Raw genomic sequence first — 26801 nt, forward strand, 5'->3', positions numbered from 1 at the left:
TTATTAATTTATTTTGAATTAGTGTATGAGATGGTGTGCGTAAAAATAAAACTAATAAAACTAAACCTACAATTGGAAACTCTAGATCTATGGGATCCCAGCACGCACCATTGATAGAAATCGCGAAGCATTTGGCGTAACTGGTGACCGAAGAGCTGGCGGCTTCCTTTCTCATCGTATCAGTATTGCGATATAACGAGGAAATACCGCTAGCATTTTAGATTTAAGCTAGTTATAGCAAAGGTTATAGTAATCCTCTGTATATATCTATTATGTATATTTTTATTGTAAATAAAATTATAAGTAATGTAATAAACTACCTAGAAAAGATAAATATTCTTACATTAACCCTGGCCTCTTGGCAAGGTGCCCATCGCGCAGGCAGCATTCCCGCGCTGTATCGCGATAACAAGTCTTTGCGCGAGAAAGTTTCCCGCGCGAAGGCCTCCCGTTACCTTAATTACATATACAACATTGTGCACCGAGGGGTAATTTAGACGGAGCACGGTTGCATGCGAGTTTAGTGACAATGCGGAGTATTGAGGTTAAATACAATTCAGCTGACCGATCAAATACCGCAACGCAAAGACAACCTGACAACCTGCCTGGCCGACCGAGCGACCCTGCCTATGAAGCCGACGGTTCCGGGTTCAAATCCTGGTAAGGGCATTTATTTGATTGATTTGCTCTTGAGTCATAAGTGTTTCCTGTATATTTATGTATTTATAAATATTTATTTATCTTTATATTGTAGTTTACTGTAATGCTGTGTTACTTATTTGACTAATAACAAAATACCATTTGTAAGAACTACGCACGTATACATAATCAGTAAAATGTTGTTAGCAAACATAATACCTAATTACCAAACAAAGTGATGTGAAAATAGAGAAAACTACAGAATAATGTCAATTCTAAGTGAATACACGCTTGATTTCAGCCTAATTATTCCGGAAAGTAAACAGGAACAACCCATTAAATGACTCGCGAAAAACAGCATCCATTTGCAAATGTCGCATGACGACAAAGAACCCTTTTTACACGAGTACTATATTCATACATAACCTTCATTTTCTAACTAATATAGTATATTGAAAGCAATTCTTTTAGGAAATGTAGTTTTGTTAGATATTTTTTTACAAACTTCTGTTTAAAGTACCTAGCTAAATAACGTAGGGTCACAATATTAAAAAATATATATTATAGGACATTATTACACAAATACGCCTTATAACTGAAGCAACATAAGATTAAGTGACAAAATCGGCGTTCAATTAGTTTAGAAATTATTGGAGCACTACTTACATATGTTGAAACGAATTCCTTCTACGATTTGCGTTAGGTCAACTTCACCAAGCTATATGTATATTCTTTCTAAATAAGTTTAAAGCGACTATGCGTTGCTGAGAATACCTAAATCGGTTATGTTTATGGCTAACAATATTTCATTTCCTTGAATTCCTCATAAATTCTAGAATACCATCTGTATTTTGATAACAATGAAACCAATTGAAAGAAAATCCCGTTCAAATAATAAACTTTCTGGATCGGTATAATCATTACGGGATTTTGAGGCGACAAACATAAGAAGAAAACATTATATTTATACTTATATTCTCTATTTGCAAAATTTATACTAACAACAACAGTTTTAACGGATCAATGATGGAACTTACGTCTTTTGCAATATAATATTTATATTAAATCTCTAATTAAAGTAGCATACAATACAATACAAATACTCTTAATTGCACACCTCAATACAGAAACAGTACAAATAATACAACACATAAAGGAGAAGTAAACAACAGGCAAACAATTTTTTTTTTACTATTTATTAAATATCAAGCCACAATCAAGTGTTTTCTATTACTCATTTGAAGTCAACCTGTATATATTTTATCATGACAAGTTTTGAAACTCCAAAACCATAGAGGTCTCATTGACCAACTCATTGACCTTTAGATCTATTCATTTACAATGTTAATATAAAGTAAATACAAACTGTATTAATTAAGAAAAAGTGTTGAAACTTAATTAATTTAGTGCTTGCGTATTCAGCGTCTGAGCTGGCCACTGCGAAGCCCTATCAAGTAATCGGAGATAAGTTCACGAATTTAATTTAGCGGAGATGAGATGAGTTGTTAACTTGGGTGAAAATGTACGGTAGTGAATTTTTGCCGTAGCCGCTCGTAATAACAATGAAATTATTAATAATTAAAAATTCAAACAAACAATGTAAGAAGAAGAAACTTCAAATAAGGAAAACTAAGAAAAATAATAATATTAAGGTACTTCTGATACCGTCAGGGTTAAAATTCCAGCTGTGAGACTTACTTAGATATTTGAAAAATGCTGAGAAACCATGGACGGATTTCCTACAGATCATGCGTCTAAAGATATTCCGCGCTTATTTCACGAAAGAAATCAAAAAAAAAAAATCCAAACACTACTTATAAACGGAATCTTGTACGATGTAAAAATAGGTATATAAATATTTAAAGTAAACTTCATTCTCATTTCAAGACGCACTAATTTTACAAGTCTGAAGTAAAAAAATCAACTGTGAAAGTTTACCAACTCGTCCGCACTTATTAAATAAATTAAATTTAATATTAATTTTATTGTAAACATTTATTTTCAGGCAACTAAGGCCCATATACACATACCTTACAGACTAACATACATACAATAAAGCTCGTAACGGATCTTCTTATTCCACCACATCTTTTGCCGTGGCAGAAACATGCAGGCGCGATACATATAGCGCCGTATTCGGTGTGGCAACCCTCAGGCCAGAAGGAATATCCGGCTCTGCAGTGCCATACTGGCTCTTGCGAGGCGCCTTGCGCGCCCTCCTCTCCTTCGACGCCTATGTGAATCTTTTCTCGGCGCGGGGTGGCTTCTCATCACGAGAAACACGTTCAGGCACCTTTGAAGGTGCTTTTCTCAGTTTTGCAGCAACTGGAGCAGTTGACTTATCCCAACGCACCTTATTTTGTTTTTAAAACTGCATGTGTTTATGTCCAAAACGTACTACCGTATGTTTTCGCCTTAATTCTAGCTTATTTGCGAATTTTCTCAGGTACTAGTTTGACGTATTCGATTATGCAAAGGGTTGGCGTTGACGCGAAAAAGAAGCATTCAGAAATGTATATTAAGACACCAATTCGATTTCAAATATCCACATCGCACTCCCCTAATTTATGAGAGCAAAGGAGATGAATTGATATCGAAATGTATTATTTTAGGTTTCTAAATAAGCTTCCCAAACAGACGAATGCTCCTCGCTAATAAAATGCAATCCATGTTGTTGTAGATGTAGAGGCAATTTACTGATGTTAATAAAGATGCAATTTGCTCTCGAACTTGACCCCGCGTCGCGTAACTTAATAACAATTTGTGAAATGAGAATAAAATCAAAAACGAATAATTTATTAGAAACTATTTACACATTTTATTGTAATATTGAATTAGATTTAATAAAGTTGCCAGAGCTCAACGAGGGACGGGGAGGGGGGTTTAGGATCGACAACGCGCATGTAACTCCTCTGGAGTTGCAGGCGTACATAGGCTGCGGAGACTGCTTACCATCAGGCGGGCCTATGCTTGATTGCCACCGACATAATATAAAAAAAAAAACAAAAATAAGATTTGTTTTTAAATTAAATTATTGGCTAATAACTAGATCGCTAATTCTGGTTATTAAACACTATATTAATCATACTTTGGTAATACATAGTGGCTTATGTGATTGCTACATTTAATGAAAGGTATTGAAATACGAGTTGTTGGCATTCAGCTGCGCCATGGTCTGACGCTTTTATTGGCTTGGTAGCGACATGGCATTCATTTTATTTTATCCCTTTTTAAGTAGTTTTTCTTAAAAAAAAAGGTTTGATGCTATATCCAGATATAATAAAGGCAATATGCCGAATGTAAAGAGATCATTGTAAAACGTAGGGACGGCAACGAGCGAGCCCACGCCACGCCTACAAGGCTTCTATTAATACCTACTTCGATATTTGCTCTCGTACTAATGAAGGTACTTGTTAAATAAATACGTAAATAGATACGTAATGAAAATACAGTCGCTTCTGAGAAAAGTAACCCCTGGAGGACGCAACGGGCAGACGGATCGTCCGATGGTAAGCGGTTACCGCCGCCCATCACCCGGTCACCCGCAACACCAGAGGGGTTGTACGTTGCCGGCATTTAAGATGGGATTACGCTCTTTTCTTGAATGTTTGAAGGTTGTATCGGTCCGGAAATACCGCAGGCAATAGTTCAGTTGAGGACTCTTCTTCTTTCCATCCTGTTACCCCCTGCTGGAGTGTAGGGCACGAACCATTAAAAATAAATAAAATAAAATAAAATAAATTTTTATTGGCATTAAGGGAAGTACATTTTAGAGTTGAAGTCCCTGACTTCTGAGCTAGGACCATTAGAACTAGAACCATTGAGGACCAGTTGAGGACTGCCAACTATTAAAGATTAAATTTGACCCACACTAACTAACAAACTTATGTAACTAACCGGGCAAGTTAAATAAAAGCTTGTAAAAATCGAAACAAGACCCTTATTCAAATTTAACAACTTGTTGTGGTTTTGATATGACCTTGAAAATCACTCACGCTAATAGGGAGCGTGCATGAACTGTAGGAGGCAGCACAGGAGCTGTCAGATTTTTGGCGCGAAGCGTAAATGTGAGGTTTATTGTTCCGATGTAGCCCACAAGATGGCAGAACCTACTATGCACAAGAAAACACTTGACGTGTAAATGTGCATGTTTATGGTTCCGATTCAGACCACAAGATGGCAGACCCTCCAACGCGCACGGTCCCTATTGGTGCATGCGAAATGAAGTGAAAGTCTTGCGTGAGATGCGCGCCAATCACCACGACGATCGCGGTCAAATCAAACCCAGTTAAAAAGCATATCAAATTATTAAATCAGAATGGGAATGAATCTCAGAAAAAGGGATAGTCATGAGTCACGATTCTCGGCATTGAGGAAAACGAGGTGAGAGAGTGGATGTGAGATACGAGCGATTATATATGCTCGGCACGTGGTTACTTTCCTGCGGCGACACCTGTAACTACCGGCATATATATATACCTGTTTATATATACATCTCTACTATTATTATTGCTGTAGCAATTCGGCAAGTCACGATTTTTTCCATGTCAACGGGAGATCAACACGATACGTCACTTTTGCGAGTCGAATATGGTCCAGAGTAACAGACAGTCATTCTTTTTTTTTGTTTCCTTTTCACGCTTAAACCGTTGAACAGATTAAGATGTAAATCGGTATTTAATTTCGGTTATTACAATCAGAATACGCCTAAAGGTCTATATAGGTACAGTCAGCGTCAAATACTTTGTAGCAACCAAAGTAGCCAAATAGTTCGGTACACCGTATATTTAGTATGGCCACTTTGACTGCTACAAAGTATTTAACGCTGACTGTACCTTGAGGCGTATTCTATTAGAATAGATAGGCTTTGACAAATTACCAGTTAAAAACACTTACAGTAATGTTTTAATTTGACAAAACAATAATAGGTATGATAAATATTTAGTGTTTATATTGATGTCAATAAACAGTTCAATACACAACAATATGTTTTTTCATTTGCTTCTATGTGGTACTCTTAGTGCTTCAATAAAGTGATATTGTATAGAAAAAATAACCCGATTTGTATCGTAGGAAATCACGAAAGCACATATTGGTTAATGCAGCACAAAAAAAAAACCGCCATGTGCCGAAAATATAAATAAAAAATTATAGCTCCTTAAATAAGAAGTGACATCCCCAGTTTTCGTGTTTTGCGTACAGTTATAAAATAAACAGGTTTTTGTGTCTCCTATAAAGTTGGATTTTATATCATAGCGGATTTTACAAGCGTAGCGATGATTATCTCAATTTGAGGCCCAAGGACGGATAAGATAGGTTTAATTAATCAATATCTTTTTCATCCTACGCAGATGAAGTCGCGAGAAGAAGCTAGTAATTATATATACAGGATAATTCAGGAGACGTCAGCAGGATCAAGCCTGCGTATTCAGTAAGTTATCAGTAACTGTTTCGTACCAGTATTTGTGAGATTAACGTTAAATTATGTTTTTTCCTTCATCAATTTTATTTTATTTTATTTACGACATTTATGGTCACCCTCTTTGTTTTATCCATAACTAGTGACACATTGAATATCATCGGAATCTGTTTACTCTTGAAAAATCGTATCTCACTCAAGTGTGACATTTCATTTTCTTCGCCGTCATAACGGTTAAAGAAGTTTTATCTTTGTTCATTAAGTGTTGTAGGGTAGGGTCCATGATTGTAGATAATCAAATTTGTCCTTAAAAAAGTTAGATAACAGAAAAAATATGATTGTTTTACTTAAATATGACGGTGAACGATTCATTATCATTTACTGATTGTGTAGGCTTGGTCCTGCTCACGTCTCATGAATCACCCTGTATATATATATATATATATATATATATATATACGATGTCACCCCTGTTCCAATTGTTGTCATTACTTCATAAATGTAAAATTATTTTTTAATAACTTCAATATGTTCCGTAATTCTTATTGTCATTCGTAATTCCATCATTCCAATAATATTACTGTCAGTAGTAACGCCCGTCCAGTGTCATTACATTGACAGAACTCCAATACTGACTAAGATATTTAAACTAATTTCATGACTTACCGTCATTCCCATATTACACTATCAATAATAATGTAATTTCATAAAGTAATGACAATACTCATGATCAATCTGGTCGTAAAAGTAAATGTGAAAAATCAAATTACGTTTACAGCGACCGTTAGTAGGCTGATTCGATGTGTATAAAACTTTTAAGTAGCTCGATTTACGATTTTACGACAGGTATTAGAATTTTATTTTTACGCCTTCATTAGAATGCGGGAGAAGCTATTATTTAGTTTATGGACAATAAAAAATCGGATTGGTAGCCTAGACTAGACATTTTCATTTCATTCTGAATTAATACGTTTATATAATAACCTAAGGTTTTTAATGGTGCTTATTATAATTATAGCTATAACAGAGCTCGTATTAATAAAAAAAGCGCTGGAAGCCTAGCGGTAAGAGCGTGTGACTTGCAATTCGGAGGTCGCGGGTTCAAACTCCGGCTCGTAACAATGAGTTTTTCGGAACTTATGTACGAAATACCAGTCGCTTTTCGGTGAAGGAAAACATCGTCAGGAAACGGGACTTATCCCAACAAGGCCTAGTTTACTCGGGTTGGAAAGTCAGATGGAAGTCGCTTTAGTAAAAACTATTGCCTACGCCAAATCTTGGGATTAGTTGTCAAGCGGATCCCAGGCTCCCATGAGCCGTGGCAAAATGCAGAGACAACGCGAGGAAGAAGATAACAGAGCTCGTATTACAGTATCCGTGTAATTTTTAAATAAATGCAAGATTTATACCTATCCCAATCTTTCTGCGGGAAATTCTGTACTCGAGCGTATTTTTGTATATTCTTCAATCGACCGTGACATCTTTTGATTTCTGGAGCCATAAGCAAGCAATTAGAAAAGGCCGGGTTCTGAGGTACCTAACATACATAGCCTACATAGGTACAAAAAAGGTTTAATTGATCAGCTACATTGAAGATAGTTTTTCTTTTACGAGTTTTTTTTTCTCCGTTTTAACCTGGGAAAAATGCCCAGGTTTGTGTTTGATGTTCTCCTTAATCTCATATTGAAAAAAAAAATACAACAAAAGCACAGATTTTAAAACAGCCGTTGCTGCATATTACCTATGCATTTACCCAATCATGCCTCCAATATGGAATCATTTTGTGGGGCAATAGCACAGATATAATATATTCATACTGCAGAAAAAGTGCATTAAAACCTCGCTTTAAAAACTTATTTTTTTAAACTTTACCCTGTTTATATATTTTAGAAGCTAGTAAATTTGTCCGCAAGAACACGAACAGTATAACGGTCTATGGATTGAAGTTTGGGAGGACAATGAGACTGGATTATTGCAAAGACGTCCGGACACCTGCCATAACAATGTTTTCACTAGTTATCGAGGCAGGCGGTAACTCGCCGCCCACTAGATGGGCCCCTGAAAATGCCGTCGTGATGACGACCAGGAGCAACCGGTGTGAGCGGCTCAGGGGTGTCGAGAGGTGTACGCCGCTTTCTACCCAGTGGCTGATAACAGCCACTGTGCCAACTCGCATCTTATGCAAGTTTTCACTTCCATCTCTGGAGCATTTAGCTCTAACGACTCCTCTCTGGACGGCCAATGAAGGCAAGCTAGAGCTGAGAGTCCTGCGGGTCCCCTTGGGGTCCACTCCGATCGACGAAGACACACTGGAGACGGAGACCCTGACGGACTCTCGGGAGTACTCGGGTCCGTGGGGTCGTTACTCCCCAACAGCTCGCCACAAGCTGCCCTGCAGAGTGTTTTATATTGTATATTTATTAGTGTTTTAGGTATTTTTTTAATACTTATATAAGTAGTATGTAGTATGTGTGTTTGTGTTTAATACACGAGGTCAATAAAAATTATATTCTATTCCAGGCCACAATTCTTAATCGATTATAGTGAAATTTGTATCACATTCCGTGATTAAATAAAAACTTTTTATCGATCTGGTTTTTGGAAAATTTTCAAAATGTAGAAAGTGGCATAAAGGATTTAAGGACCATTCTTAGTTCACTGAGATAACGATTCAGCGAACTAAGTATTTTTCACTTTTACATTTTCTAATACCGCAAGGTTTACAGCTCGCAGAACCACTAGTTGTTAATATGCAATATTCAACTTAATTCAGACTTCAATAAAGGCAATAACATCGCACACGAGGATGAAGACCAACAGCTGCCTAGCAATTAACATGAAAAGTCAAACAAGGTCCGCCGAGCATGGGCTACATAAGGGCAACACTTGACTCCTGGCCACAGACCACCTCAACTATAGACGGAGCACATAAGCGCTGCCGTACAAATTTAGTATGGAAGCTTGACCACTTATTTCAGTTTTGCCCACAATTACGACCAGTTTTCAGTCATTATATTCGTACTATTTGCAGAGTGTTTTGATCAACTGCTAATATCAGGCACCGATGTTGCTTGCCGTACATGTACAATTTCTCGTCATTTTTCGGTTGGAGGTCATTCTGGCAGATTCGTTTAGGGGTCCTTCCATAGCAGAATTGATCTGGTCTGTCCATCGCATAAGTGGCCTTTTATGCAATCAACCAGTACTGGTGTGAATTAGAAATATTTACAAAAATTAAGCTTAAAGTGTGTACCTGCCGGCCCAGCCAAGGCGAAAATCGCTATCGCTACTACAATGAAACGCTTTGTGTCTCTCTATCACTCTTCTATATTAGTGCCACAGTGACAGTTGCGTGTCGATCACTACGAAGCGTAAGCGATTTGCACCTATAAATATGTATAATGGTAATAGATAGATAGTATAAAATGGTGTAATGGTGTGGTGGTTAGCTTGGGGTGAGGTCGATCTGTGTAAGATTGTCCCCAAATATTTATTTATTTAAAAAAATACAATTCGGTTGAGTTGCTAAAATTGTAGCATTTTATAAGTATACGTTTTCAACTGTTATTACTCAGAGACTACGTCTGTCAAGTTAAACCACTTTGACAGCACTGGCTTCCCTCGAATGGGGTTGAAGTCAAATTGCACCTATGTATGGTGACATCGTGTTCTCTGTAAACGCTTCATAATGCGGTGTCTGTGTAGTCTGTGCTCCTGAGCAAACGGAGCGACCGCCGGCGGGTCCGAGTCCGAACCTTCGGGAGCAGTTATTACGTTTGAGTTACTACTACGTTTACAGAATGTATGGAGCTCGCAGAAGATCTATTTACTGGGTTTTTGTTATTTTTCTTCTTCTTATTCGTATTCTTCAAATTTTGTCTAACATGACAATTGGAACGTACACTGATATTTGATAATATTATCGTGCCTTGCGTTCGTACTTGGGCGTACATGTATTGGCGCGAGTGAGACGCACTATAACTACATTGATATCATTTAGATATCTTCTACAGCTGTCTTTTCGTCAAATGAAAAGATATGAGTCATTTACTACTAATGTCGAATGGGGCTGTAAGTCAAAATAATATAACGGTGACCATGACTGTCACATACTAAAATTATGTGAAATTAAAACAAAATAGGTACATATACTCTGATAAACACATAATGGACAAATTAAAACACGACTGAAAAACGAACTAAAGTAATTTATTAAGATTACGGTATGTCACTTATGAACCCCAGATATACCCAGATGGGTGGCAAAAAAAAGGACCAATTTTCTAATAATAATTAGTATAACTGACTAACCGCCCGATTCGAAGAATAATTAAGACACGTTTAAGATCTTAGAAAGATCTTTAAAAGATCACAGACAAAGATCTTCAAAGATCAAGAGACATAAACGACATGTTAAAATTGTAGTTTATTTCGATTCTGCTGTGATACCAATAAGATCTATCTACGATATTTCTAACGTCACAGTGACATTGGTTGCCCGAATCGAGCTGCTTTTGTCAGTTATACGACATACAAACGATATCTAAATGAGAACTTATCTAAACCAGAACTTATCGTTATCGTATCTCATTCTATGAATCTGCCCGTAAGCCTTCTGTGTCGGTTTTCGTGGTGCGGTGTAGTTAGCTCGAGTTTAAGTTTATCGGTTTCGCGGTTACTATCGAGGAATTAATAGGCTTAAGGGCTTAAGCAAGTTTTCACTCTATAGGTTGATAATCCGGAAGCGCTGGTGGCCTAGCGGTAAGAGCGTGCGACTTGCAATCCGGAGGTCGCGGGTTCAAACCCCGGCTCGTACCAATGAGTTTTTCGGAACTTATGTACGAAATATCATTTTCGATATTTACCAGTCGCTTTTCGGTGAAGGAAAACATCGTGAGGAAACCGGAATAATCCCAACAAGGCCTAGTTTACCCTCTGGGTTGGAAGGTCAGATGGCAGTCGCTTTCGTAAAAACTAGTGCCTACGCCAAATCTTGGGATTAGTTGTCAAGCGGACCCCAGGCTCCCATGAGCCGTGGCAAAATGCCGGGACAACGCGAGGAAGAAGAGGTTGATAATCCGGAAGAAAAAAGGCTTCTTTCACACGAATATCTTCTTGGTAATTTTTGGTAAGGGTTTATTAAACAGCTTGCTTCGTTTTTTTAATGTGGGGGTCCCTATATATATGATAGAGATAAATGATCAAGTGAAATTAGTTAAGCTTTCTTTCAACCACCCTGCAGCAGGGCAGTCCAAAGTTGCATTAGAGTAATATTTACCACTAACCAGTCGTTTCTCGGTATAGAAAACATCACGAGGAAACCGGATTCACGAGCCATATTTTTTCCTTTAGCTCGGAAATACCGTTAGATTTCCGAGCAAATCCCAGGCTCCCTTAACAAGTCATTGCAAAAACCGAGACGACGCTAAGAAAATTGTAATGTCTTTCTAATGGAGCTAAACGTTTTTTTATTTGAAACCGTCCTTTTTAGAGTATCATAGTTACCTAGAAACCAACTAGAAACCCATTGTGACAGTCCATTTCCAACTGCAGCTGTACTACCGTTGCGACATTACTGCTGCGACATTACTGCAGCGGCCGACTGCTGCTGTTTGCGGCGTGCAGTCGCGGCAGCGTTCATCAATTGATTGTCAAAGTCAAGTCAAAGTCAATGAGTTAATGAATAATGCCACTGTCAGACGTATAAATAAAATTACTAATTTACTTATATGTATTTTTTACGAGAAGAAGTAAGTGACGATAATGCTACATGGTACACGAAAACGAAGAACAGTTTGCCTTTCTACATGAGTCACAGTCAGTTGAAGGCAGCTACGCAATATTATTAAAAAACCAGATATTGATGGTGATCGTTTGTTTGCCGATTAAATGAATAGCAATTTAACTTCAAAATACCAAATACTAAATTACTCGAATTAAATTAATGCAGAAGAGAAATATTTCATCACTTAAGGTAAGTTAACATTTTCAAATTAACTTCCCCATCCTCTTGACTAAATGCGTGACCACCGCACACAGCAACCCGACGAGAGCGGACTCATGTTGCTCGTGATGGATACATACGGTGTGCGCACTTGATCCACCTGCATCACGTGATCCAGCCAAATCCAGCCAGCGGTGTCTGCATATCGTTCCCTGAGTATCATAAAAATCAAGATTGAGAATATAAGTAAAGTGACTATATTTTTTTAACAGTTTTAAAGCATCTGGTAATAGTTATCGCCGACGGAAATGGTCTGGCAATGTTGATTATCAATTTTTAACAATTTTTTCTAAAGCATACATAAAAATTAGCCATGAGAATATTTAGAAAAGTTTGCAACATTTTTACCAACCTTTAGCACCTTGTACCGGGCAAATGGCCGTCGGGCCGACATAGCAAGTATACATTAAAAGTACGTACTAACACTATATTATCCCATACATTTTCGTCATGAGAAAATAAGTAAGGTTTGGCGGCTCTGGGATCTTGGTCTATATGCGCTGCGAAGGTACTCCCTTATACTTGAATGTACCTTCATGATACTTATTAATTAATAGCCCCCATTCGGCTTGTTTTGACAGAATGGTAACTACGAAACCCTACACTGAGCATGGCCCGATATACTCTTGAGCGATTTATTTCTTTTGATTTTTAGCTCTTTTCTGACCTGTCATCGAGATTTTATTGTTGTTAGTACTTTTTTCACAAATTTTCCGCATTTAACATTACTTCAATATGAATTTAACGGCCAAAAGTGTACGTACTTATTCAATTAGTTAGCTAAGAAGTGTTCTTTACTACAAACCGCTACGAAACGGAAGCTACGCCGTAGCAATTAGAAATAACTTGAGAAGTTTGTAAAACAAGAGGGCGATTCGAACTTCATAATCTTGTAATAAAACTGTTATGGGTATGATCTGTCAACCGTAACATTTCTGATTGAAGAAACATCAACGTTGACAGCGTTATGGATATGATCAGTCACCTGACTGATCAGTGACCTGACTGATCATATCCATAACGATTTCATGACCAGATGACATCCGGTTCGAGCGCCATCTTGATAGTCACGCCTCGTGATTAATTCCCTTATTTTTTGCTCATTAATATTGTTTACAGTGAAATATCGATAGCTTATTATATAGTAAATTAATGTGGTAGTGTGCAGAGAATGGACAAGTAATCTTGAAACGCGGTTAACCACCGTTTGGAGTCAACGGCCTGTAGTCCACGTGCTACTTGTAAAGTCCAGCTATCGCTTTACTACAGCTAATAAAATCACTGTACACCGTCTTGTACTAAACGTACAATTTTAGTCGTATTTAAAGCTCCTATACCTTGACACTGGCGAAATTATCCCAATGGACTGAAGCCATTTAATTTTAATGAATTTCAGGACCAGATTTAAAAGTTCGATTTGCGTTTGAATGTAATAAAATATATGCATTTATAATAATGTTAATATAAGACTGCGATTTATGAGTTTTGCCATCACCGTCTTGACTTCTCATATAAATATAGATTTTTACTTGTGTCCTGTCTGTATATTTTATTAATTATTTTAATACTTGTCCTAGTCTTTGGCATACTTATTCTAAAGTTCTGTTGTATGAAATTGGTCTTTTATTTATTATATTGTAATTTAATTTCAAACACAATCTTATATTATCAATGAAAATCAATAAATGAAGGAAAGAAAGTTGCTGAGTCTCTCGAAACGCAAAAAAATACCTATTTTACTTTTGACCATGACCCCAGAAAAAGATTCAAAACAACTTTACAATTTATTCAAATTATTAATATACGGGGACCGAATGGAATATCAAATAGGGACTTAAATATTATTAAGCACGAAGTAACACTAAGCAGAAAGTGTCGCCGGGAGCATGGTTTATTTCTCGGCAACAAGTCCGCTCAGCGACGCCAAGAACTGTCACTACAACCCCATACAGAGGTACGAAAACCAGACAACTGTGACTGGGACTCGACATCCTTGATAATAAATTAATAGTTTAAAAAATACTACAAAAACACGCTTATGATATGATATTCCATCATGGAATTCCAGTGCTTATCTTCCGGCTTCATCATCAGACCTTGAAACCTAATCGTGGTCAAAGTTCATTACAAGACTTTTCTAACAAATCCAATCATAGTAATGATACGATGTTCCATCATGAAGTTCCAGTTCATATCTTCCGGCTCCATCATCAGATTAGTTTGACAGTACCATGTTGTTGTATTGTCATCAGAACTACATACAGCTGCCAATTTTCATGACGCTACGATCCTTGGAAGATGGTTAAATTAATTACCTTAGATTCCATTACATAGTTACATACGGGTCGACCTAATAAAAGCGTGTTAAAATGCGTGATGGGAGTAAATCTATAGATAGAAAGAAACTACTAAAGTGATACCATGTTATTTTGGAACTGAGCCGGGTTTGGAGATAAGAAAATTTCATTCAGGTTTTCTAAAATAATCTTGCATGCATTCGGAAATACAACCGGGTCGGGTAAAATAGTAAGAGAAATTGAATCTTTTTTTTTTTTTTGTTGTTATAGTAATATGTATCTCCGATCAATAGGTACCTATAAGTTTTTCTCAACTGTATACAATAATAGATTAATAAACAAAATCGTGCCGCCATGCTGCAGACGAAACTTTTTTTGCAAAATTACTTTTTCATTAATACAAAATATATTTATTCCAGAATAAACTACCCGATGTTGGACACTGAAGATTTCCAGATATTAGCACCTCTTTTTGTAGGAAAACCACTAAGTACTACCTTAAAATGGTTGCAGGACTGCAGGTATCCGCTATTGAAAGGTTACTGTATAATTTCCCCCCACTGCACCATTTAAATTTAACAACTTATGTATGTATGTAACTCACTTTATTTTACATAAACAAATTTCCACAACAAAAAAGAAATGTTATAAGTACAGAGGCAACTTAATTCTAAAAGGATTATACTAATGTTACTTTTGTTGTAGGTTATATTGGCTCATACGAGACGATATGCTCGCTAAGCATCAGAATAATGTCCAAGGATCCTCATAATTCCCGTAAACCGTCCCCGGTGGCAGTCTCCCCCCGAGCGCCGCCCAGTACGGACGTGTCGCGCTCGCTCCAACAAGTGTCACCCTTGTAAACCCCCTATACCGAACTAAATCGGTTCGCGACTCCTCTAGTGACGTGAAAAGCTTGGATTTATAACCTCGGTAAGATGCTTTAATTCAATATTGCCGAACGCGTGGACTGTAACCTGTTGCTGTTCCGTCGCTTAAGACGGGTCAATCTTGAGATTTCCAATATAATCCTCAATGATAACGACGGTAATCTTGATAATTTCTTCAGTACTTATTGATAAAAATATCTTCTGTTAAGATAATATCGATTTTTAACACTTCGACGTTGATTTTATCTTAGTTTTGTTCCGATGATTTTAAATATTGGGGATGTAATTTGTTTACATGTGACACTGCCTACGAAGCCGATGGTCCCGGGTTAAAATCCTGGTAAGGGCATTTATTTCGTGTGATGAGCACGGATATTTGTTCCTGAGTCATGGGTGTTTTCTATGATTTAAGTATTTATATATTATATATATCATTGTCTAAGTACCCTCAACACAAGCCATATTGAGCTTACTGTGGGACTTAGTCAATTTGTGTAATAATGTTCTATAATATATATTTATTTATTTTATTAATATTATATGTATATTATTTTATTTCACTAGCATATCGTGTATTTTATCATCATCCTCGCGTTATCCCGGCTTATTAGAGCCTGGCGTCCGCTTGGCAACTAATCTCAAGAATTGGCGTAGGAACTAGTTTTTACAAAAGCGACTGCCATCTGACCTTCCAACCCAGAATAACTAGACTATATTGGGATATTTGGGATTAGTCCGGTTTCCTCGCGATGTTTTCCTTCACTGAAAAGCGTACATAAGATTAATTGATGTGAGCCAGTGTTTGAGCCCGCGATCTCCAGAAAGTCGTGAAGTTGCGTTGAGAGTTGAAAGTGTTCACTTTTAAAGGATACATTTTAATCTAACTGCAATATTAAATTTCTAGCAACCGAGCACACAAGCTATTCAATGTAAATGGGCTTTTTTAAAGCGCATAAATTTCAAAATACTCTACTTTAACCTATAAATGCATTGCTTGCATTTCTAAATGCCAAATATTAAAAACTACTCTACTGCGAATAATTGAGTTACAAAAATTCTACTTAATATTTTTAGCTTCAGCTTAATTAATCCGTTTAATTTTCAAGTACCTACACGTTTTACAAACCCCGAATGCATAGAAATTTCTATGCAAAGGTCTAGTAGTATTGCTGATTGTACATTGTATATTAAGGGCAAACAAGAATTTATGAACGAGTGTGAATTGAAGCCCGAAGCCGAAGGCGAGAGCCTAACACGAGTCCATAATTCCTGTACCGCCCGTGGTACACACTATGTTTTGCATCACACTTGTGAGGAAAAAAAGGGAAACAAAGTAAATTCCGTCTAATTTCCTATGTAAATTACTACCCTAGGTAGTTTGGGATTTTTATATTTAGGATATTTTATTACGTGTAATAGTAATAACACATTTTACGACTACGTGCGATAAAATAATACGAAAAGTAGGATATTCGGAACAAGTATTTTGAATCGACACGAGTTGCGAATTACCTACTATCACAAGTATTGAACAACGTTTTACAGTACATATGGCCCTTTAAATTTTCGACATAGCCACGTTTAGTGCACGCACTAGGGTGGTAAAATAGCACCATATGTGCGGAAATTATCAACTTTGGGCCAGCCGCGCTAACCAAAGTTGCCACTTTCTGGCTCTGTTGAACAATTTAAATAATATTTATTTTGACGACCGGTCTGGCCTAGTGGGTAGTGACCCTGCCTATGAAGCTGATGGTCCCGGGTTCAAATCCTGGTAAGGGCATTTATTCGTGTGACAAGGATGGATATTTGTTCCTGAGTCATGGGAGTTTTCTATGTATTTAAGTATTTATAAATATTTATATATTATATATATCGTTGCCTAAGTACCCTCAACACAAGCCTTATTGAGCTTACTGTGGGACTTAGTCAATTTGTGTAATAATGTCCTATAATATATTAAAATAAATACAGTAAATAAGAAAGCATGTAATTGTCACATCACATGAAGTTGTCGGCCGAGGCGAAGCCGAGAGAGACATTTCTTACTTTACTTCCTTAAGTATGTAATAAAGGCAATATACAGTGTGTAAATTCAATACGAGCGAATATTTAAACAGTGGTTAGCATAAGTATATTGAAATAGATTTTGCTTAGAAATACAATGGAAATTTTAACCATACAAAATAATTCGATCCGCCATGTAATACAACACACGAGCTGCGGGATACGAGCTTTTTAAAGTAACTGTCAACGATTGTTGGCAGTTACTATTAAAAATGTCATCTTATGTTTCTTAATGTTTGCAGTACACTCGGTAAATTTAAAAAAGTAATAATTACGGGGTCATAATTAACTGTAACTTCAAGAAACTTCTTAATTAATGATTAGACGGATAAAATCTATGTCTGGTTTAATTTATTGCCCGTATTGGATTTACACATTATAAGGCTATATTTCACCTCACAGCTGATAACAAATCAAATAACACCCTCTTGACAGTAGATACGTAGCGCGTAGCGCGCCGATACGCAGACACAGCGCGATGTATGCAGACTCTTTATTCTTTGTTAGGTAAATACGACCAGGGGGCCGATTTTTGAATTTCGAGTGCTCGATTTCGTGTAATTCCCTTCAATTTATAAAGTCTACTGATATAATTGAAAACAAGTGGTCAATACCACTAGATTCCCAATTTCTGTTGCTCGTATTTCTAAAATATAAATTCGCCGTTTTCCACAGATTTTCGAGTGACGAATTCGAGCGCTCGAAATTCAAAAAAAAAATGAAAATTCATATGTTTTTTGTTAAAACATATGAATTTTTAATATAAACGTTTTATTAATATTTACAATACTTTACGATTTAAAAGATCGGGGTGGGTACAGTCAGCATCAAAAGTAGCGGATGAAACAACGCACCAAAAGTATCTGATATTCCGTATAACTTTTCCAAATATAGATTAATTTCTAAAATGCGCGTTCAAAATCATATCTTTTACAGTCTTAGTTGTTCTATATTAGAGACATTACTTTTTGTCAAGCTGTTACAGAATGGTAGATACTTATGAAGCGTTATTTGATCCGCTACTTTTGATGCTGACTGTACAACCCTTTGTATTGGGTTATCAATGCATCATACTATGCATTACGTTTCCAATAACATTATCACAGAGTTAAATAATTACCATCCCTCTTCATCATCACATCAGTTGGTTATCGTCATGGTACTTATTGCACCGGCCTTTTAATTAAAATAAGTTTGAGCTCCAACGAAGGTCAGGAATTGGTTGTTATTTAGCTTCCAAGATTTGACTTAAATTTAAATACACACTAACAGGGAAAGTTTAATAAACATTAAACTTTAATAAACATTAACGTTTAATAAACATTAAACTTTACTAAACATTAAAGTTTAATAAACATTAAACTTTAATAAACATTAAAGTTTAATAAACATTAAACTTTCCCTGTTAGCGTTAGTGGCTAGATGACAAGTTTTTATTAACAGTATCAGTTGATAAGTGATCAGTTTATCGTGACGTCACGATCAAGTATTGCATTTGTGTAAGGAATCGAAATGGTACAATATTTTATCATTTTGTGGGATAAAACAAAATTGTAATGTTTGGTACATTTTATTGTAATAATCCGCATATTTTGTGTCCATCTTATTGTGATGTAGTGTTCATTTTCTATTTATTACATGTAGGTATCATCATCTCTGTTACGTAAAACGTATACTACGTGAGACTAGATACTAAAAAGACTCGGTCTTTTAGCTGAGACGTACCCCGTCCGATTAAAAAAGGTGCTTAAATTTTCGTTTGATCTTAAAATTAAAATTCAGAGCACGTAATGGGTCGATAGGATTGGACTCTTAGCAATACTGGGCTTATTTAACATATTGCAAGATTTCATTAAGATGTTCTTCAGCCTTTGAGGTTTTGTCGGTTTCGAATTCTATACTAAAACATTCAGTTGCGTCGTCTGATTCGCGCTAGGATTCGGCATGTCCCGGAACCGCCGAAACGCGGCACCCTCTTGCCAAAACTCTGTGCTTGCGATGATGGTGTCCTGCAGCGGCTGCACATGCCACAAACGACCTGAAATGCACGCAGTGGCGGGACCGCAGCTAGTGCACCCTCAGCGTGACGCCAGTCTCCCGACGGAGATACTCCACCACGTTGGCGGTCCCGGAGAGTAATGCAGGCATGACACGATATGATTATACTCGTACTCGTAAATTTCTTATTCTGCGTGAAAAGACGATGATGATTGATAACAACTATCTACATAACAAATTTCATCTAAATCGGTTCAGCGCTTTAAGCGTGAAAAAGTAACAGACAGAGTTGCTATTAGTAAGGATCGTACGCATGTATTCTTTCGTGATACTTACATATGAATTAGTGATTAAACGAACTTACCTGTAAGTGAAGTTCGATCACAATTATATGACCGACTTCCTTCGAAGCAATTAGTAATCACCCTCCCCATTCTAGTATTAATATAATAGAAAGAATAGAATAGAATGGAAATAATTTATTCGTAAGCGCAAACACAGAAGAGCAAATTATAGGTACTAAACAAAAAACCATACGGAGAAAGTGCCACGAAATGGTCTCATCTCAGCATGATGCTGATGACTTCCAGCGCTGATCTTCCGATGAGATCATTACGTTTCGAATGTCATTCAATGCGTAGTATGATGTATAAGATTCCTATAATTTTCTGACAAGTATAGCGAGCGCGAGTGTCATAAATAAAAGCAAACAGAACAGACATTCCCGATATAAGCCGAAAGTAACGATGTTGTCACCGAGCATCAAATGATTTCGTAAGGCTTTTCCCCATAATATTTGTTACCTTTGACACCTCATTATGGCGACACAGGCGGGTGAATCGCGCAGGTGATATGAGGCTGTCAGCGCTCGATAAGATAATGCCGTTATCTTCCATTGCTTTGATGAATACGAGTAGGTATGCTTATTGAGGTTGATATTATGTACATGAATTTATAAAAAAGCTTTCGAATTGCTGTGATTTCATTGTTTTTTATTAAAGTGTGTTTTATTAATGATTTGTTGTTTAGGATCTATATTAACTGTATCAACTATAACGATGATAAGTTTTGGGTAAAAATGTCATGTCTGGTACAAGCTTTTATCGCTGACTGTACACTCTTCTTTCTACAGGCAACTAATACTCATCGAGATTTTTCTAAAAATCCCAAACATAATTAGGTTGCGTTGTTTTATCAAATAGTTCCTATGGCCAACTCCTGCCTCCATCACCAGATCAGCTCAATAGTACCATAAAATCGCATTGTCACCCGACTTACATAAATTACATATATACTTATGCAAAATTTTAGCTCAATCGGAAACCGGGAAGTGAGTCAAATTTAGCTTCCAACCATACATACATACTGACAGGGCAAGTTAAATAAAAGCTTGTAAAAAGAGTAGTCATTCCAGCTCGAAATAATGAAATATAGAAAGCTACATTGCATACGCTTGATACAAACATTTTGTTTTAATTACATTTCGCGTTCGAAACATATTAAATTTATATTGTCAGGAAAAACGTTTCATCTTGGATTTAATCGTACAAAAATACAGTTGACAATTGTATGAGTATTCGAATTCCACTTTAAATGAAATTATGCTTCGCGAAGCAATTTATCTAATCGGAAAATCCGTCAATTTAATTTTGGTCGCGAAATGACAATACCTACTGTATAATCAATGTTAACCTTTTCAACGCCGAAGACCACTAAAACGGTCATCGTCTGTCGTGCCCGCGACGCCAATGACCATTAAATGGCGGACGTTGTCAAAGCGACTTTCCTACTGTCAGTTAAGCTTCATATTCGCTCTTCACCAGTTAACTTTTTGGCGTCCATGGCATTTCTTGACACGTGTGGAAAAGCGTTGAAAAGGTTAATTAAGGGGGGTGCGCCTGCGTGGATAATATTACTGTCGATTACTACCCTGTAAATCGGGTTTTCATCGGATTTATAATAATTTGAGAAATTAAGATGAGGTATGATTAATACTGACTTAGGTTAGAGCGCTTACGTAATGTACCTTACACGATTGGAGCACGTAACGCAAGTGATGTGTCATCTAACATATAAATCCAGATATTACAACCCATGAGACGTGATGGAAGGCCGTGCTGCATACGCATCTAATGTCTATTACCCTTTAAAACTCCTTGCGTGAGAAATTTAACATTCACGCCAGGCGCGTTTGGGCATGATAAAAATATCATAAAGTTTTAAAATTTCTTTTTTTAATGGAAATTATAACACAAGCATAAATATGTCATGATTTATGTAAAGTTATTCCTTTCGCAAAGTGTGTATCACATTGTTTCATTAAAACTATTTAACCGTAACGATGCAAAAAGTATGCGGGCGGAGAATTTGCATGAAATTCACCGTGGTCCGCTTTCGGGGAAAATTAAACCTTTAGGTACCGACGTCCTTTAGTATTAAAATTATTCCAATTCCAAACCACGGGCAGGTGCCGTGTGGAATTTTGTTGCTGTATCCATCCACAATCATCAATATCTATATCAACGTAATTTTGTTTTAACATAGCAGGAACAGGCTCAAAGTTAAATGAACAACAATGGAATTGGAGTCCTATAAAATAAAATGAATCCCTAGAGGACCCAAAGCGGCCGTGGCCTCCTCATCGATTGACGATAACAGTCGATGACAGCGCGATCATCGTAGGGGTGGTCTTAATATAACGAGACTACGCGATTCTCGCAAGTTCGCGCGAATTTTACTCGTGCGGGTCGCGCGATTGTCAATTAGGACACCTATTAGAGTTCAATATGTTTGATCGCACGTTCGCAAAAGTAAAATTCGCGCGAGCTTGCGATAATTGCGTAGTTGCGTTGTATTAGTACGATCCTTGGTACTCGCTGGCTGAAATGACAGAAAATTTTAAGGTTAGTTGAGAGAGATTGAGAAATAAGGGCAATACACTGCCGGTAGTTGAGGATATTCTTGGGGTAAGCTTTTACCTATGTCAGAGAGTATGTGTTTCAACTATATTCATTACTGCGGGTACCTATTCCTTTCTATCAAAGTACAGAAAAGAGATTGCCTCTCACGTTAAACTGGTTAAACAACGTTTTCCTATAATGGATATTATTAGTTATGTTTGCTTACGTATATAGCTTTGAGATTATTCGTGACGTCCATTATGACGTATCATATAATGAAATCAACATAATCCTGCGAATCTGTGTACTCATCGTTGGGTCCTGCGGTGGCAGCATGGTTCCATTTTTATCGCTTGTCGCTATGCCCGTCACTTTCGCACTTACATACTTGTTAGAACGTGACAGGCATGGTGACAAATGATAAAGAGCCGACCATCTTAGCCCTACAGGCAGAGTAAATAGCGTCGAACAATAAACCGGAGGCAATAACTTTAAATATAGTCCGATGATATTAATAGTCATCTGAATGAACAATTTAAACGCATTCTAACTTTATTAACCCTCAATCTAAATATACATCTCTTTGGAAAATCAACTTTAAAGTCTACAACTTAAAACCTTTTCTAGTTTGTACCAATTGTGAGATACGAGCTTGGGAAAGATGGAGAATGTAATTTCGGAGTAACGGATTTTCCAGTTGACTATTGCACTTGAATCATTCGGAATCGAACTTTAATCTAAATGGTATAAAATTTTACGTGTCTGTAAGTTTAGTTGGTGTATTTGTTTACACGATACCGACAAATGTGTTCGAATGCCTCGTATGCGAACGAGAGAAATGTCGTATATGTAATAAGATATGCAAGAACATACGCTTTTTTAGGAAAGAAAGTGGTTAAATAACTACTGAATCGCGCGTTTGTTTAGAATAGCTTTATTTTAGGCTGCGGGTTAATTGAAGTTATACGTAGCTCTATTTAAAGAAGCAAGGAAAAAAAAACTATGACAATTTACTGATACAATAACATACCACCCATTGCCATTTCTGCACCGATTCCATGTTTACTGATAATTTTTTACTGTCGAAATACTTAAGCGCTGGTGGCCTAGCGGTAAGAGCGTGCGACTTGCAATCCGGAGGTCGCGGGTTCAAACCCCGGCTCGTACCAATGAGTTTTTCGGAACTTATGTACGAAATGTTATTTGATATTTACCAGTCGCTTTTCGGTGAAGGAAAACATCGTGAGGAAACCTGACTAATCCCAACAAGGCCTAGTACCCTCTGGGTTGGAAGGTCAGATGGTAGTCGCTTTCGTAAAAACTAGTGCCTACGCCAAATCTTGGGATTAGTTGTCAAAGCGGACCCCAGGCTCTCTTGAGCCGTGGCAATATGCCGGGACAACGCTAGGAAGAAAGACTGTCGAAATACTTAATAGTTAACAGATAATGTCATTATGCTAGAAATAATGTTTTATCATCATTTCGTACTAATAGAACAATACTACTGACAGGCTCTTGTCTCAGGATCAGTAAGGTACCTATTCAAAAATCTATATTAATTGAAATACCTAGTAGGTATTTATAAACACCTAGGAATCTGGAGCTACCTACATGATTATAGCTCATTTGAATGAACGGATATGTCCCTTCACTCTTTTATATGGCGCCTCATCAAGAACACATTGACGTCAGTCATAAAGTTGCTCGCCACAGGATCAAACTAGCTTATAATTGGCCCATTTCATACGTTACCTCCCGCAGAGAGACACTTTATGCTTTACTACCTTCTATACAATGTAGTGTTCCATGTCCGATTAAAATATACCCTAATGAAATTACTCTTAAGTCCATATTCGATTGAACGTTATTGTCAGATTGTGTCCTTTTGGTCGGCCGCGTAAAGTTTACTGGAGCGATAATGGGTTAATAAATGATGATATTTTTACTCATACTGCCAATATTGATATTTTACGGCGTCAATCATTAAACGAAAGGTTAAACTCAGCAGCGTCCTACGCAATTACTCGTTACTGTTAAAACCTTTATTTTTGTCCAACACACGCTTTGATTCCTCATTTTCAACTGTGCATTTAAAATACGTATCCTATAAATTATATTGATATGATCTTTCGCTTTAGAAAATGCGCGCATGTGCGATCACGACGCACTGATGCTCACATTGATTGGTGTTATATTGGCAATGAATGTCCGGTCAGAATAACTCGCGTGGCTCTCTCAGCGCCTTGTTGCTCCGAGCTCCCACTCGTTCAGAAGCCGTAACCGGTGCACCTTTGTAGCACGCCACGTGTATGGAATTTGCCATAACAATGTAAGAGGATTTTCCCTTCCATATATGCCGAGAATTAATTATTTCAGTATGTTTTATATACCCCATCGTTGCTGGGTTTTGTATTTTGTGAGTGAGTGAATATCAAATATGCATTATTACTCTTTTCTTTCTTCGTCAAAGATTTTTTATACTACGTCGGCGGCAAACAAGCATACTGCTTGCCTGTAGATAAGAAAGTTTTAAGATAAGAAAGGAACTGAAATAATAATTTTATTTGTGTATAGTTATAAAGACCGCATCCTAGGATTGCGAAAAGTTTAAATTATTTTCGATTTTATGATGATAATGATGACATTTTAATGACTAATGACCACCAATCTGTCCGGCCGGTCCGGTAGTGACCCTGCCTATGAAGTCGAAGTTCCTGGGTTCGAATCCCGGTAGGGACATTTATTTGTGTGATGAACACAGATATTTGTTCCCGAGTAATGGGTGTTTTCTATGTATATTATAGGTATATATTTATCTATATACGTATATGTCTTCGCCTAGTACCAAAAGTACAAGCTTTGCCTGGTTTGGGGCTAGTTTGATCTGTGTAAGAAGTCGCATAGTATTTATTTATCTTATTTTAAGCAATCAAATAAATTCGTCTAATCTAGATGTAAAATGCTAATTGCTCTGCAGTACCCAAAATAAATAAAACAGATGACATTTTTAAGAACAAGTAACTTGTGGAGACAAACAACAGTCATCAAACAACATCTTGTTATAAAGTAAAATACTTAAATATACAAGCGTTTTGTAAGAGGCAACGTTTTGTCTGTCTGAAATTTAAACACTTTAAGTGTAAAACTTAATTCGTTAATCCACGTCTGACTTTCATGAGTTGCAATGTTACTGGCTTAATCACTTGACAACAACGTGTTTAAAATGTGTTGACATGTACTGTGTTCAACTCATGACAATGAAAATTATTTGAGAGGGTCACCCAGAGGAGGCATTCCATTGTAAGTTTGAGAAGGTATAGCAAGTGTTTATTCAATTAACTGACGGTTTCGAAGAATGAGATACGATAACGATCAGTTCTAGATTAGATAAGTTCTGATTTATATATCGTTTGTTTGTCGTATAATTAATTGACAGAAGCAGCTCGATTCGGGCAAATTAGAAATGTCGTAGTTCTTACTGGGATCACAGCGGAATCGAAATAAACGTCAAGTTTGATATTATGTTGTTTTGCTTTCGATCTACATCGATTTTTCCGAGATCTTAAATGTGTCTTAATCATTCTATGTGTTGATTTGACAAATCTGCAATTATAAATAGTTTTAAAATGTAACCCGATTTCATATTCATACAATAAACGAATAACGAATCAAATGGTGCATCAGCAGATCTGTGTTAATGATAGGATGGAACACATACAACCATATGTACAGTCAACCAATTTGATTCCTAGGCCACTATAGAACCATGCCATAATGACTTCTACGACAGTGCTTATGAGTGATGCGTGTCAAGTATCTAGTAGTTAAAGCGACAAGGTTCTATAGTGGCCTAGGATTCAAATTTGTTGACTGTACATGTAACATTCGATTCGCGAAGATTTATACTACGTCGGTGGCAAACAAGCATACGGCCTGCCTGATGGTAAGCAGTCTCCGTAGCCTATGTACACCTGCAACTCCAGAGGAGTTACATGCGCGTTGCCGACCCTAACCCCACCCCCCTCGTTGAGCTCTGGCAACCTTACTCACCGGCAGGAACACAACACTATGAGTAGGGTCAAGTGTTATTTGGCTGCGGTTTTCTGTAAGGTGGAGGTACTTCCCCAGTTGGGCTCTGCTCTAGATCTGGAATGACATCTGCTGTGCTGTGCCCTACCACACAAGGCGAGATGACATTCACATTGCCCATACCTCTCTTTTGGACGTAGTTTAAGGACATACCCGGGTCCAAAATGATAGCCCAGACGTATTCCAGGAGCAACCCGGGTCGTATTACAATCGCCACCGCGACTAACGATTGTCCCGCAACGAGACGCCTGAATTTATTGTACTCTATCGATCCTGCGATATTTTCGGACTCATATCCATAGGTTTAGGATACGGGTCGTATGTGTGGGCAGTGACGTCAGAGTTCAAGATTTAGGGATCGACTTGCCTCAAGTTTGCTTGATTGAACGGGATGACCGATTTCAATATTTAAGGACATCTTAAGGGCAGGTTTGTCGTAGTTTTGGGATCGAAGTAAGGTAAAGTAAATTAATTACAACTGAAGAGTCAATGTCGTAC

At 37.2% G+C, this 26801-nt stretch overlaps 1 protein-coding gene across 1 annotated transcript in view; it reads left to right on the forward strand.

Annotated features, from left to right (window-relative positions):
- The first annotated feature begins 14617 nt into the window (after window positions 1-14617).
- The window catches only part of LOC133530231 (uncharacterized), a 102534-nt gene continuing 90350 nt past the window's right edge, over window positions 14618-26801 (forward strand). The window contains exon 1 of the mRNA XM_061868099.1: window positions 14618-15292. The gene's annotated coding sequence lies outside the window, so the exon portion shown is untranslated. The remainder of the gene's footprint in view (window positions 15293-26801) is intronic.

This window comes from Cydia pomonella, chromosome 22 (assembly GCF_033807575.1).
Source record: "Cydia pomonella isolate Wapato2018A chromosome 22, ilCydPomo1, whole genome shotgun sequence".
Classification (NCBI taxonomy): domain Eukaryota; kingdom Metazoa; phylum Arthropoda; class Insecta; order Lepidoptera; family Tortricidae; genus Cydia; species Cydia pomonella.